Source organism: Hylobates moloch, unplaced genomic scaffold (genome assembly GCF_009828535.3).
Source record: "Hylobates moloch isolate HMO894 unplaced genomic scaffold, HMol_V3 SCAFFOLD_6, whole genome shotgun sequence".
Classification (NCBI taxonomy): domain Eukaryota; kingdom Metazoa; phylum Chordata; class Mammalia; order Primates; family Hylobatidae; genus Hylobates; species Hylobates moloch.
Genome location: NW_026652281.1, coordinates 41,672,112 through 41,687,852, shown reverse-complemented (window position 1 = coordinate 41,687,852; position 15,741 = coordinate 41,672,112). Strand labels below are relative to the sequence as shown.

The 15,741-nt window shown below is 34.6% G+C and overlaps 1 long non-coding RNA gene across 1 annotated transcript in view; it reads right to left on the bottom strand.

The window, feature by feature from the left end:
- Positions 1-15,741, bottom strand: part of LOC131383786 (uncharacterized) — a 196,328-nt gene that overhangs the window by 159,323 nt on the left and 21,264 nt on the right. The window contains exon 2 of the long non-coding RNA XR_009214063.1: positions 1,040-1,107. This is a non-coding gene — a long non-coding RNA (uncharacterized LOC131383786). The remainder of the gene's footprint in view (positions 1-1,039; positions 1,108-15,741) is intronic.

Genomic DNA, 15,741 nt, shown 5'->3' with positions numbered 1-15,741 from the left:
ACTGCATGGTTTCAGAGAAAAGCAAAGCAGTTTGCTTCTGCAAGACAGCATGAAGGAAGGGGTTGCTTCTGCCAGACCAGAAGGTTCATAGGAATCTAGTGATTCAAGAATCTCCATCTTGCCCCATCAAACAGCCTCACAAAAGGTCTCAGAATGCCTGTCTTTTTCTATTAGACACCTGATTTTGACATAGGAGACCTGTTCAGGCTGTATATTCAGGTGCAGTCTGCTCTATTGTCACAGAACAACAGTTTCTTTACAAGCTGCAATAAAGGTCTTTCGGCTTCAACTGTCATTTGGTTTTCTTTAGCCTATCATTGTTTTATATCAAAGATTTTAATGCTGTTAACAATAGCCAGGTCACTTCCCGACTCTTGTATTCTCTTTACACCATACCATTAAACAGCAACTGCCATTGTAAAACCCAGCACCTCACCTTCTATCTGAAGTTTTTCTTATTTTGCTGTAGACTAAATCCTTAGTAATTGTGATTCCAATATATGCATGAGCTATCATCACCAAATACCATCAGCAAATGAATCTTTATTGCCAGTGGACTCAGGTTTTAATCTGAGTTCCCCAGAGAGCAAAGCCTGAAGCCTCAAACTTTTATTGAAGAGTTTAATCCTAGGGAGAGGCAGGGAGGGAAATGAGAAGTAAGATAGAAATAAGGGCACACCAATAAAATAATGTATCATTTAGCTGGCCACTGCATTGGATCAAATGCAACAGACTGGTTGATTTCATTGGGATCCTTTTTCCAGGAGGCCACATAAACAACTGCTTCTCAGTCTGGTCTATTCTTAGAAGAAGGGAGAACATATATCCATCAGCTCCTGTAGCCCATAGGTCACCCCACAGATGCCTGTCTTTCATTGGTTCAACTCACAGGGTTTAACTCACACCCATCTAGCTTGTGCATGTGAGGACTCAGAAAGAGCCCTAAGATATCTCATGCTTTAGTGTGAACCAAGAAGCTACAGGTATAAGGCAAAATGTATGCAGTGCAGACATGCAATGGGACAGTCTCAGCTTGTACCTTTGTGAAGTTGGCTGTAGCTCATGCAGAACTGGGTTGTCTTAGCAATTGAAACAACTGGTAAGAGTCTAAAGCAGAAAAGAGAGGATATATTAAAAAGGTCTGGAATATAGATCAAAATTATGAACTAAAGATCATATTGGGGGCTAAAGCTAAGACTATCCAGTACCGTTTGATCATTCTTATTTATATAGATATGGATGATTGATAGATGATAGATAGATGGATAGATAGATCAATCTATTCAGGTATTTTTATTTGGATTTTCAATGTGTGTATTAGGATGCTAATTAAAAATAATTTCTATACATATGTGCATATTTTTATAGAGGTACCAACCTTTTTATTTTAAAATAACATTAAATCTGCCTTTTGAGAAGAAAAGTAAAACTTGTGTTTTGCTATCTATGATTATCCATATGCGTACCCACAACACACACACACACACACACACACACACACACACACACACACACAGAGGCAGAGATATACAGTCTTCACTAAAACATTAAAATGTGCAAGTATTTTAAAAATAAATAGGATGTGAACCATTTATATTTTTCTATAGATATCATCCTATGTATCTTGCGTGCATAGACTATAAAGAAAAAAAAAGTGCTTCTTTATTTAAGACATGTTTAATTGGAGAAACACCCAGAAATATCTAGATACAGAGGCATTCAGCAAAATACGTTCAAATGTGAGGGGGTGTGCATATACACATGCATATGTTTGTATATTTCTTTGATAGGCCTTATTCTCCCACCACTCCTATGTTTCAAACAGCTCTAACAATTCAGATAGAGGTCCAGCCCAGTTCTGATAATCTATAGGTAATTGTAGATGGTATTATAAGTAAAGATCATTACTGATTTTTGCATAAGCAAAGCTTGATGGCATAAATAATGTGCATGAATGTAGAATAATACTGTCCAAATTATAGTACATTTTAAAAATTTGTGTGTGTGTGTGTGTATTAGATTTGTGTTGTATTGGAACATAAAATAATATGTTTCTATTTTTTTACAAATAAATATATCAAGAAAAGAATACATGATGTGTATGTGGGAAAACAGTTGAAAAAGTAGACTAATGAATGTTAATAAATTATTTGGAAAAAAGTATTAAAAGCGAAAAGGGTTAAATTTATAATATCTTTAGCCTACATAACTCTTTGTGAATATATATACCCATATAAGTGGGAACACCAAACTCTATTCTTGAACAGTTACAATTCTGTACAAAATCATATTCTTATAGATTTATAGGAAACTACAAATAGACTGCTGATTAAATATTCCACGTGTAGGTTAGAGATTCAAGACCACCTCAGGCTCAAGGTGGCATTGAGTTCTCTTTTCCTGGGGTGTTGCCTCTGGGTTCATGTCATGGCTCAGCACGTTGATAGGGTGACTCTTTCCCATCCTAGATCCCTGTTATGGGACCATATAATTTCTTCATCATTATATATTTTTTAGGTAAATTGGAGTCCACAAAATCCTTCTCTGAAGGCAAATGTAAAAACCTGGCCGGGCGCGGTGGCTCACGCTTGTAATCCCAGCACGGATCACAAGGTCAGAGTCGAGACCCGGTGAAACCCTCTCTACTAAAAAACAAAAAATTACCGGCTGGTGGCGGACCTGTATCCCACTGAGTTTATTACAACCAAGATAATCAGAGCCAAATGTTTAATTACTGGTGCTCACCAGCTATTAATCAGTGATGCTGGTATTAAGAAAGAACCCATCCCTTTCAATAAGTTCGCCAACTGTATGATTTTTCATTACACCCAAATTTCTTACCCCTTAATATTAACTCCAGAGATCTTGCTCTTTCAACTGGGCGTGCTACAAATCCCATTACTAAATTATCACTGATGCAGTTGGGCACCAGCAAGAATTCGTGTTTTTAGACACTGGGATTAAATGGCACATCATTTAAAATTGAAACATTTGAGAATTCCTTTCATTTTTTCTTTTCTTTTATTATTCTATTTAATATTTCTAATATTATTTAATATTCATAACCCAGAACTGCAGATGAACAATTATATGTAAGTGATTTCTCCCCACATTTCCTAACATACCACCATTCACACAGAGTCCCGCAATATGTTTGAGCTAATTTTTATAAGGTGATTTTTGAGCGGATGAAAAAAGCTTTTTTAATGGGGGTGTTTATATGAAGGATATAACAGCAAGACACGATTACAATATGAAGAAATTGTGATCTTACTTTGATCATCGGACCTTCTCTCCAGCAAATATCTCTGATTTCCTGCAAGAATTCTAATTAAATTAATCTATCATCACTCACTATTAAATATATTATCTGCAAAGCATACTGCTATAGATGTTGGAACACTGCCCATTCCCTGTGGTTCCTCTTTTAAAAAAAAAAAATCCTCCCTCCTACTCTGGGTAATATAATAATTTATTTTATGTAAGTTCTCATTCTTTTCGTTGGGCAACATTTTTTGTGAGGGGGGAAATCTGATGATTAGCAGAAGAATCAATAGTACAGAAAAACCCAACCATCCCAACCATTCTTAAGTACTGGATGTTCACTATCTTGTGCAAGTTTTTCACTCCAGGTTGCTTCATTATTTCTGGTTATTTATTCTTCCTTGAGATCTGGCTAAAATTTTTGCCCCCAGCCCTCCTATATATGGATGGCATTCTATGTAATATCCCACCTTGCAAATCAAACTTAGACCCTCTCCCTCTTTCCTATGGTTTCTTCAGCTTCATAATGGTGATTGTTTTATTCTTTTCTGTTTGAGTTTAACATTTTTCCTCCTACATATGTAAGTATTTTTAAGTATTTGTATTTATTTAATCTTAATTCAAGTGGAAATCTTATTGAGAAAACAAGAGTCTATTCCCTACTACTGAATGATGATAAAGAATGAAGACAACATCCCTTCATGAAAGATTGAAAGAGCCCTTACTATGGACTAGGCACTAAATTAGGCATCTTCCCATACACAGTATGTCATTTAGACCTAACATCACAAATATAGGAGCAGGCATCATTATGCATATGTGGTAATTTCAGAGAGAATGGTACATGGCCTAAGATCAGGGTAATCACTGACTAGCATGAAGATTTTAGCCTAGTCTTCCAATTAAATCTTATGCTTTTATATCAAGAATGTGGTTTCCTAGTACTCACAGTAATCCTAAGCAGATAATGCATGTTAATTATATTCCAAAGACTTTCGCTGAGTCCCTGTCAAAAGTTTCTTCTACCAATAGAAACCTCAGAATGCCATGGATTCTGAGGATAGGATTTAAAGCAATAGCAACTTTGTTACTACATTTTTTGCTACTTCACTCCCACATTAGCATTATCAAAGTACCCTTATGAACAAATATGGCTTCATAAAAATGACATTGTAGTTACACTTGCTTGGTTGTTGAACAGCAGTTACAGTATAATTAGTGCCACTTAATGGAAAGCGTTACTGAAGTGCATATCGTTATTAATCAAACTCCAATATAAAGCTGGCTACAGTAATAATGAGTGCAATTATGGGCTGATGAACTGTTAAACTTGAAAACTGACCCTAACCAAATTTTCTTTCTTCAGAAAGTAATAAAACTCAAAGGGCTGAAAATCACTTTATTTCTCTGGGCTCTCTTGCCACAAAAACAACCTGGGAGATATTTTCTCATGCTCCTTGTTTTATAATTTCATGCACACTGAAGCTTGTAAAGTGGTGTGAGGATTGGAAAATGTGACCCTAAAGATAGGGTCAACTCTAATCTGAACCTGACAAGATTTGATTCAGCCCAGACTCATTACCTACCAGACAATGTGGAATTTTACCCAACTACTTTGTAGAGTTTCACACACACCAAAATCAAACAAAAAATGTCCATTGAGTCTGAATTAGCTAGCAGGCAAATTCAGGTTCATGATAAAATACTTGTTCCTTTAAAAGTATTTAAAAAATCCCTACAGGCTTATGTAAGATGAGAGTCTGCATCCCACTTGGGCTTCTCTAAATCTTGCAATGGCTATTTGACAACCTTTAATGGCATCTGCATTTCTTAGTATTGGAAACCATGTTTAAAGTTTACATAATATTTGGCATGTTTAAAGCATGGTTTATTACCTTGTCTTGTTTTAGCTCCACAAATATTTCTGTGTATACTTATTTATAAACAAAATAGCCTTCCTTGTTTCCAGTAGTGATTTGAATGTCTTTACACTCGCAGGTGCATGAGCTAGCTATCTCACATCATCTGATCACTGAGGGGGAAAATTCCTACTCTGACCCACAGGCGTGCATTTATATATGCTGTCAGGATTGAAAATTTTATCAAGTTAATAAATACTAATAAAGAGAATTGGAACAAATTTGCTAAATTTGCCAAATAAGGCACCCCAGAGCTATGCCTAACAACATGTACCCTGACAGATGTGAACTGAGGTTGAAACACTTGAAAAACACAGAAAGGGAAGGAACAAAGAGAAAGAGAATTAAAGCCTAAAAATAATTGCACAATCTATTGAAGACAGGCGTGAAAACGACCCTAAAATGGAAGGAGATATGTAGAAAAGGAACCTTGAGAGTGTTCTGTTACTGTTACTCCCACTGATAGCTAAAGAACTCAACCAAACTCTTTACCATGCACTCACAGCCTTCTGTCCTTTGGCACTAAGCTCATGTTTCAGTCCTTTTTCTCACATCAATGCAAGTGCATGTTATTGGATTGATAAATATGCCTTATGTTATGCTTTTCTTGCCTCATTATCACACATTATTATAAATGTCTTTTCGGCAACATTTTTGAATTGGGTTTTTACCTGTTATCTTAAAGGTTCTGCAAGGAGAGGGGGGATGGTTAGGGGAGAAAAGGGCAGAACCACGAGAGAAGAGAATTCAGCTCAATTTCCCTGATTCAGTCTCCTTTTAACAATTCTCACTATGCCTCAGCATAATCAATAATTCCAAATGCATTCACCAATAATTTTCTCTATCTAGTAGGCTCAAATGGACACCATTTCCTTACTGGATCAAGAAATAGATAAAAAGCCTAGCTAAATTACAACTATCACAATGTAGTTAGTTTTCTGTTATGTTTCAAAATATGTTTTCCACCTTTTATATTGAGTTACTTTGACTCGTGGCTCTAAAGTTATTCCCAGACAGAAACTTTCCATTCATTTAAAATACATTTTATATATATATATATATATGTGTGTGTGTGCGCATGCATGTGTGTGTACTCACACACACATACACATGCACACACACATACACATATATATACATATATATGTGTGTGTGTGCGCATGCATGTGTGGGTGTACTCACACACACATACACATGCACACACACAATAGAATTGGAAACATATATATATGTTTTATATATATATTGAGAGAGAATTGGAAAAAATATATATATGCACACACACATACATATGTATACACACACACACACACACTTGTTTCCTTTCTTCATGTTGAAGGGGAGAGCTACTTGTACATTATCATAATTCTTTAACTAAACTGGAATATACTATATACATAAGATTCAATTACCTCCCACTGGGTCCCTCCCACAACACATGGGAATTATGGGAGCTACAAGATGATATTTGGGTGGGGACACAGCCAAACCATATCACCTAGGATTAAAAAAATAAAGCCAAAAGCAATGGTTCAGCTGATATGGTTGTGTTTAAGGATTCAAATAAATGGTGATTATTAATCTCATACAGCAAGCTTCCACTTACTTATTTAACTTATTATTTTCCCAACATTTCCATGCTAATTTTAATGAACTCTTCTAGCCTCCCAAGTTTAAGGCTTGTCAAGAGAGCACAACATGAATAACTTTTACTCCACTCTAAAAAGTAAATACAAAAATGGAAGGAAAGTGATAGGAATGTATCAAAGAGAAAGTGACAGTATGATATTCACCAAATTTTAAGTATCCCAATAAACACTGGATATACTAAGAGAAAATAAACAGATGATTGTACTTCATTAAGTGTAACAAATCCAAGACAGCTCATTCATTTTCCTTCCCACAAAGGATCTCTTTCCTTTACTAAGACTGATAAGAAGGGAAAATATGAGCTGAGCTCATCCTCTTCTAACTGCATTAAGAACTCAGCGTATGTTGTTCAGATAAAATATAAAGCATGCTAAAAGATTCATATGTATGGTAAAAGGATTAACCATTTCACTTACTCCTATAACTAAAAAAGTTGTGTGTATATGTGTATGTCTGTGTGTGTGTTAGATTTACTCTCTATATGTCAATATTTATCACATTTAACTATTACAATAAAGCATATTATAATATACAGCAAGGATAAGATGTGATTCTATAGCAGGAGCTTGAGAAGGTACATATCAGAAACTCTGAAATGTGGGCCTTGCAAAAAATAATGGCTCACAGGGCCATTATAATGATTCCTATTAACAATTCCAATTCTATACACACACTTTTCTTTCCTTCATGCTGAAGAGAAGGGCTACTTGTAGATCACTGAAATTCCTTTACTGAACTCAAAGAACTAGAAAGTGTTTCAAAAATCATGTGATCCAACTTTTTTGTTTGTATGAAGGAAATGATTAGAGAGTGAAGTTACAGGCAATGCCCTAAGACTACTCTTAGTTATTGCCACAGTAGGGCTGGAAACTCGTCTTCTGGAGCCTGTTTCAGAATATTCTCCACCATTGAAAAAATTATTAGTTATATTGCACATATGTTATTTGCCTTAAAAGGGTTCTTTGTAGGATTGCTTTAAGCAACAAAATTTTACATTACATTTAAAAGTCAGTTTAATCTACGTGCGTATTCAACTCTCACAAGGGCAATATGATCTAGGCAGTGTGGCCAAGGGAACTGGCCACTGGGTATTGCAAGACTTAAGACTTCCCCCAGGCTTTGCCAGTAAATAACTTGGAATTGATCTTCAATATGTCTTGGCCTCAGTTTCCTGAGATGAAAAATTACAGATCTATGTTCGATTACACTGATATCCATCCAGTTTGATTTATGTCATTGTTTATCTAAACTTTTCAGTTAACTATTTCTTAAAGATAAAACTCTAACTAAAACTAAAAGCAGCTCAATCAAAATAAAAAAATATTTAAGAAACTTACACTGAGAAATTTTACATGAAGTTTATAATTATTCTATTAATTAACTATGATATTTATGTACTTTCAGTCAAACATGATAATTTTTATAGCAGTAGAATTAACTGTTCTAAAAAATTTTGATGGCCTTTCTATGAATCAGTTACCTTTCCCTCTCATAAAATATCCATGGACATTCAGGACAAAGATTGCCCTTAAATTTTTAGCCTTTGCATCTTAGAAAGAATGCAAATACTGAACTATTGCAAAAATATACTCAAGTAAGATTGCAAGGTAAAACCACAATTTCCCAAAATGCCCTGCCTATCTTTAAAATATTTTAAGTCGTTTGCAGTTTAAGCGCTAGCTCATTAGGCTTACAATACCTCCTAAATTTTCCATTCCCATGAAGATCATTTAAAAATCTTTATTTTCAAATGTCTTTTGGGAACACCTATATTTTGCTCATTATTTGTGGGGTTTTTTTGGTTATTAATACAGGCAGTTAATGTAAGATTCTACATGCCATATTTCTGTTTCAGTTGCTTTCTATAAAATAACCTTTTCTACTTTTCTAATATAGAAAACAAGCCACAAGTGTTTCTTCATTTCCTTGGCTTCAAAATAATTGGCTGAGATACTAACAAAAAAAATATTCCTGATAGTTAATGTCACGGGTTGACTTTTATCAGTGCAAGCCCTGTTGAGTTGTAAACGTACTAGTGCTGTGAGAAAATCAGATTAAATCATTTGTTCTTTAGCTGTGTTTCACAATTTTATTGTCTGATAATCCAAGAAGTTATTACCATTTGAAATAACCCAAATTATCTTGAACTATGCTTTTAAAACTTAATTGTTATCCAGCAGCTACTAATATTTTGTCTGTGTTTATCTTTGCAAGTTTAAACTGTAGAAAGTTTATTTCAGTTTTCCCATGTAAAACTGAATTATACTACCGAATATATTACTAAATATACTCTTTTAAACTAAGCATGCCCTACATGTTCACAGAAATTATAATGCAGACAGGCAGTAAAATCACTGCTCTGCAGTTTACTTTTCCTAAAATATAAAGAAATATAAACTTCTTTATATCTTCTTCTGTCATGTGAATGCCAGTCTGCTATAGGGAAAACTCTGTTAACAAATTTTTTTTTCTATTTTTGAGCAGACAATGCCTCTGCACTTCAATTGTGTTGCATTATAGCATTTAGTACCCAGACAGGAAGAATTCTATCGCACTGATTTGAGTTATACAGGTAGGCGTGATTCAGTTTCTTTTATGTTAGTACATCTGGATCTTAATGTGCAACTTTTTAGTTCTTTGAATCAGTCTGACAATTACATCCAGGATATGAATCAACCAAGATGGTGAGTTTTTGGATGTATAAGTAAATAATTATTTTTATTTTCTACCAAAAATATTACTGTATCATTGCTTGCATTTCTTTACACTTATCTACAGAAAATGTTCAAAAGAAAAATATAAAATATATAATTATATGTGTATAATTATTTATGCAAAAATACCTAGAAAATTTTATTTGGCTTCTTATGCAATTATATTAACTCAGGTAAGTTTCCAAGCAAAATTCTCTATTTAGCATTTTTACCAGCTGCTAATCACTAGTATCTAGTAACTACCTATTAAGTTTCCAGCACAATGATTAGGGCTGATAATTAATGGCTAATTAAAAGATCAATCTTCATCTTTATAGGATTATGCAAATTACATTCGTTTTACAAAGTGGAGATTATAATCACTTTTATTTACTCCAATTAGATTATTTTAGACTAGTTAAGCTCACAGAAAAAGACTGTCCGCATAACCAACAGGAAAGCCAAGAAGGGAGAAGGAGGGAAACTTAGCAATCAATAGAGAGAAGAGATAGAAGCTTACTATTAATTGTACAGCAAACAAATATCACATTAATTACAGAAAATAAGTCTGTAATGGGAATAAAATGCTGTATTTAAAAGAAACCAAAACTAAATAAAACCAATGAAGTATTTCTTGGCTTCCTAGCACACTTTGTAATGAACCGTTCACACCTCATGAACAGAAATGCCTCAGCAAGCCCTGCTTCTGTTATATTATACCATTAATAAGTCCAGCATATCTTAGACATTTTGAAGTAAGCAAAGAACACTACTGTGTTCTATTTCACTTTTGAGGTTTTCACACCAAGAATTATCATTTTCATTTTGCCTGTTTTCTCAACTGACCTTGGTGTTAAATTCAATTATTTTTAAAAAATCATATTAATAACAGCATGACCTGAGAAACCAATTTGTGTCCCCAGAACAAAGTGAGATAGTGGAAACACAATCGACTGATGAGGAAAAATGCATATTATGAAATGAAATTTCAGATTCTTATTTCTGAAACTTGTTCTATTTACAATATAAAAACCATCAGTAGAGAAGATATCACTAAGCTGAATTTTGGGGGCTATCTGAAGGCTGGCAAAATGCAAAAAGGTTGATGTATGTGGTTATAATAGGTCTTATATCACACTAGAATAGCTTTCTGATGCTATTTAATGGGGAGCCATACTACTCACTCTCTTTCTTCTGTATCTCATCCTACTTTAATTTTCTAGTTCAGCATTTATTGAGTGGGTAGTGACATGTATGCCAAGATAATAGAAATAGTATTAGAAGGCTTTTGTGGGAATTGACTCAAAGAAAGGAGAAATGAATTTTAAATTGGACTGGGGACTCTAATATACACATTTTTAAATTTCTTCCTTGTTGATTACTACGGCTGCTCAAGTATAATATTGTGGTTCTGTAAAAAGCAACATGCTAACTATCCCCTTACTTATTCTGCCAATTACTTTTCAGTGTATACTTGCAATTAAACCCATTTTGGGATTCATGTCAACCTTCCCTCACAGCAATCAATACTAAATTGTAACAAAGGGAAAGAGACGATCTCTGTTGTTAGTAGATTTTTGCCTGTACTTGTACAAATAAGATTAGAAGCAGCATGTAGAGCGAGCTGTGAGTACATGACATTTTCCCAATAACTGTTTTTCATTATTTTGAAGTGTGCATGAAACTCCTGCCACCCTGAATCTTCTCAGTCACAGCCACATGTCACTGAGGATTCAGCTTTGGTGGTTCTTCAGCTCTCTGACACAAAGCAACAACTATGTCACCCCCATCCCCTTCCCCGACCCACCACCCAAAAGATTGATATATTCCAAAAGAATTCCAGAAAGCTGGAAACAAAATAACCTCTTTCGATACAAATATTTAGTATTATCATAAATTCACAGACAAAAATTCCAATTTTTAAAATCGCAAAATCAAATGTACTATTGCTTAAAACATGAATTCAGAAATCAGTAAGTTGATGTCCACATAATAAAATATCATCACGCAATTCACTGAAAAATGTCTTTACTTTCTATTATATTTTTCTTTCATGAGGACATTTCATGGCTCCAAGTACTTGTTTTTTTGAGAATAAAGTCGCATCACAGAAGATATTCTAAGGTCCTGAATTTTCACAACACAAAATGGCTGGAAGCATATTCGAGATAGATTTATTCTTTTTAACACTTCAAAAAAAGCTGGAAACTACAATAAAGTAGCTTTACTTTTCAAACAACAGCTGTGTTAAAATACCTACTATGGCTATAGCATAATGTAAAGTCCATACTCACACTGCAATTATTATCAGAAAACACAGTTTACAATTCAAAAGCTTTTTACCATCCTTATTAAATTATCCTGGGTTAAGAGCATAATGTCATCTCTCTGAAATCTCCATTTCATTGCTTTTGCTCGTTTTCATAAGACTAACCCTTAGAGGTAGTGATACTTATACGTCTCGAATTACAAGGATTTATGCTCTTTTCTCTGTGCCTGAGATTTATATTCATCAGTGTTAAGGGTTGTTAGATGTATAAATCTCTGTGGATCAAGATAAGAACATACACTCAAAAGGGATTCCTAAGTACTGTTTGTATTTACCATGAATGTCCTTGTTACCATGGCTGTGTGATTTGAGTTCATATGCATACATATTAGAAATGTAAAATATTACATGTCACATTTCTTTCAACTGCTCTTGAAACAAGATAAAAGAAACAAATTAAACGTGAAATCTGTACCCAGGCAAGTGTTCATATTTTCCTTTCATCTGTGTTCTAGCATTTAATTGCAGACACCATTGAACTATACTCATGACACAAGTTGCACTTTGTCACAGAGCTACCTGATGGAGAGAATGATGGAGCTATACATGCCATGATTCCAGGTTAGCTATTCAGCAGGCAACATTGCTGAATTTCATACTTACTTAACAGTTTTCCAACTTGGAGCAGCATGTTTTCTTATTTGAAAAAAAGAAAGAAAAGAAATTGCTGAAAGATTTCTTGGTTTCTATAAGAGGAACTGCAAAAAAAAACACAATCCCCTTTTTTTTTTACATTCTTTTATCATGCTAGCAAAATATAATTCCATTTTCAAGCCAAAACAGTAGCTACTTTTTCCCCTTTATTCTTCATAGACTTTCATATTATTATAATGGTTACATGGGACATGATTGCTTCCCACAGAGTATAAAGTGGCTTAGTGGACATCATAACACACTTTCATGAGCAGCTTAGACGTCCTTGTGTTTTCAGTTGTACAGAATAATTTAAACTATCTATTCTTCATACGTAGGGCTGTCAGATAAAATACAGGACTTCTTGTTAACTGAATTTCAGATAAACAAAGAATACCTTTTACCATAGAATATTTCTTTAAATATTTGGGCCATATATATACTTAACATTGTTTACTTGAAATTCAAATTTAAATGGATGTTCTGTATTTTTATTTGCTAATCCTGGAAACCCTATTCAATAACCTATAATTCTTGAGTGTGAAGAGGATTTTAGGGTGTTAACATGTAGTTTGGTTTGATTTGGTCTTGTTTTGCTAAATTTCTGTTGCAGTGGAATTCAATGTAAACTTAATAAAGTCATGCAAAATCAAAAATCTAAAAGGACAAACCTGTTTAAATTATTAGAATCTTTTGGTTATCTGAAACAAGGGTAGTTTTAAAAATAATGTCACTTTTCTACTTGAAAAGGACAGTACCATGTGGGAGAATGGAGAGCTCAGGGGACCTATAATGAGATACAGGCCTTTCATTGGTTTGAATATAGCCCTAGGTGGTAGTGACTGAAAGTTTTTGCCATCTGGTACCTGATCAGCGGCTGATGTGAAGTTGTTGATTTCACTTCTTTTTAAAAAAAAATCAAGGCAAAAAACAAATGTCTAGAAGAAGAGCAATTTTACTGTCTACCACACCTCTATAACCTTGACCAAATCATTTCACTTATCTCGCTCCTAATTTCTTCCTGTCTGCAAAAGAAAATATGACAGTAGTCATCTGTATATCTATCCTTTAATTAAAACATCATCTGGTATTATAAGTAAATTTGAAGATAAAACATACTTTAGGCAGTTGGTCCTTCATTTCAATTGGGAATTGGCTACAGTTCTCTAATTATTTGTAGTAAATAGGAATCATCTATCCTGAAGATTTTCAAAGAAGTAACCATTAAAATTCTTTAAGAGCCTATTGTGCCCCCAAAGATGAAGGTCAAAATTATTCAATTTGTTATCTGGAAAGGCTCTTAGGAAAGCTCTACTGTACCAGCAAAGTATAAGGCCATTACCTTTCTCTAATATTTATTTTCCACTACCCTCCCCCACTCCATTGTCTTTTATTTCAGTTTTGGTAAAAAAGATGAGCACTGTGATTTCATAAGAAAATCTGAATTTAGGACCCAAATCTGCTATTCCATGCCAGGTAACCTTGAAAAGGTCATTCAAACTTGCCAAAATGCTAAATAATATAATTCTTGTAACTACTTGTTGCAAGGATAATTTTTTTTTTTCCTGCAAACATTAGAAGGAATGCAAACTTCATACCTGTCTTTTAGGAAAATTTACTTGACAGTATGTGAAAAAAGCCTTAAAGTTTCATTTTCCATTTCAGATAGGGTGATGGAGAGGGGGAAGGCAAAAGGAGAAAAATACAGAGCCACAAAGAGCCTGATGTTTTCCGGGAGCTGTGAGCAACTCAGAATAGATACGGTTTGAAATATCAAGAGGCAGGGAAAGATTCACCTGGAGGCACTGTCATGGACCACCTCACGGAGGGTGATGTTTGCCATACTAGGGATTTTATACTCTATTTTTCAGACGGTGAGAAGGTTGTTAAGCAATAGTTTAACATCTTCCTTGTGTCTTAGGAACTGTCCAAACAGAGGTGGTTAGATGGGAACATAGCAAGACTTAACACAAAGGGAACATGAAAAGTTATGGCAATAATCCAGGACAAAAAGGGTGAGAGCCTGAATTAAAGCAATGGTGAAGACAGGGGGAGAGTTGGACATTAAAGCAATTAATGAGATGGATTTAGCTAGGCAGTGACAAGATGGAAGTAGGACAAGAGAGAGAGATGCCCCCTAGGTTTATACCTCGGGTTATTATGTAGACATTTGTGTCATTTAACAACATTTGGGAATTCATAAATAGACATAATTTTGTAGGTGAAAGACAATGAGTTTTGTTTGCAGCCTGTTGGATTTGCCACCATTGCAGGTCTAGAAGGATGAGTTAACCAGTAGTCAGCAATATTATTAAGGTATATAGAGTTGAGAGGGCACAACTGAGCTACAGACATGGGTGCAGGAGTTTAACTGGTCAAGGTTCTTAGTTGTAGATCACAAAATCCACTCTAAATAGAAAGAGCAGAAAGAAATTAAGAGTTACGAGGCACGTGCAGAATTAGTGCAGACATGGAGAGCCCATAGTCTAAACTTCTACAGATAATATCCTGAATGACACCAAAAGCCTGGTCCACCAATGAAGTTGCTATATCTGCAACTTCAGAAAGTTGCAGATATTCTGTAGATATTCTGCGGAAGTTGCTGTATTCTGCAAATATCAGAAAGCAATAGAATCGGAAAGCTACCAGAACACCTATCAGATTCAGAAACATGCCAATGCTGATGAAATTCATCATTTCAAAATAGATGCTCTTTGCCCTGCCTTCTCACACCCATGAAGTTAGGGATCAAGTATCAAGGCTTCTATCAAAAGCATAGCAACTCTGTTTGACAGAAGATCCATGTAAACATTTATCTCACAACTACCTTACAACTCTCTCACATGGTGCATTTGTTTCACAGGAGCTAGAGCAAATGCCAAGGATTGCAGTGGTCTCTGGGTAACACAGTTTTTAGCTTTCCAGCCTCTAAATAGAGCCTCTTAAATAGGGTTTACAGTGGTGTTCAGTAAATCAATCTGTCACAAGCAAGCACGAAGGTAAAAATGATGTTTAAGGAATCATAGTGGATAACAGTAAAAGACAACATATGGCATTAGAATAGAAGCAAGCAAACAAGTGACAGAAACTAAAGGAATATCAGTATTTTAAAAGCACAAGAGAAGGGAGAGGTGAAAGACTCTGAAATGAATCTAAAGGAATCCAAGCCAAAAAAAAAAGTAATTGGTGCTTTGGTTATTAAAAGGAGAGACATTTAAAAATTTTTTTTCAAGTTTTATGCAGCTTACAGGTC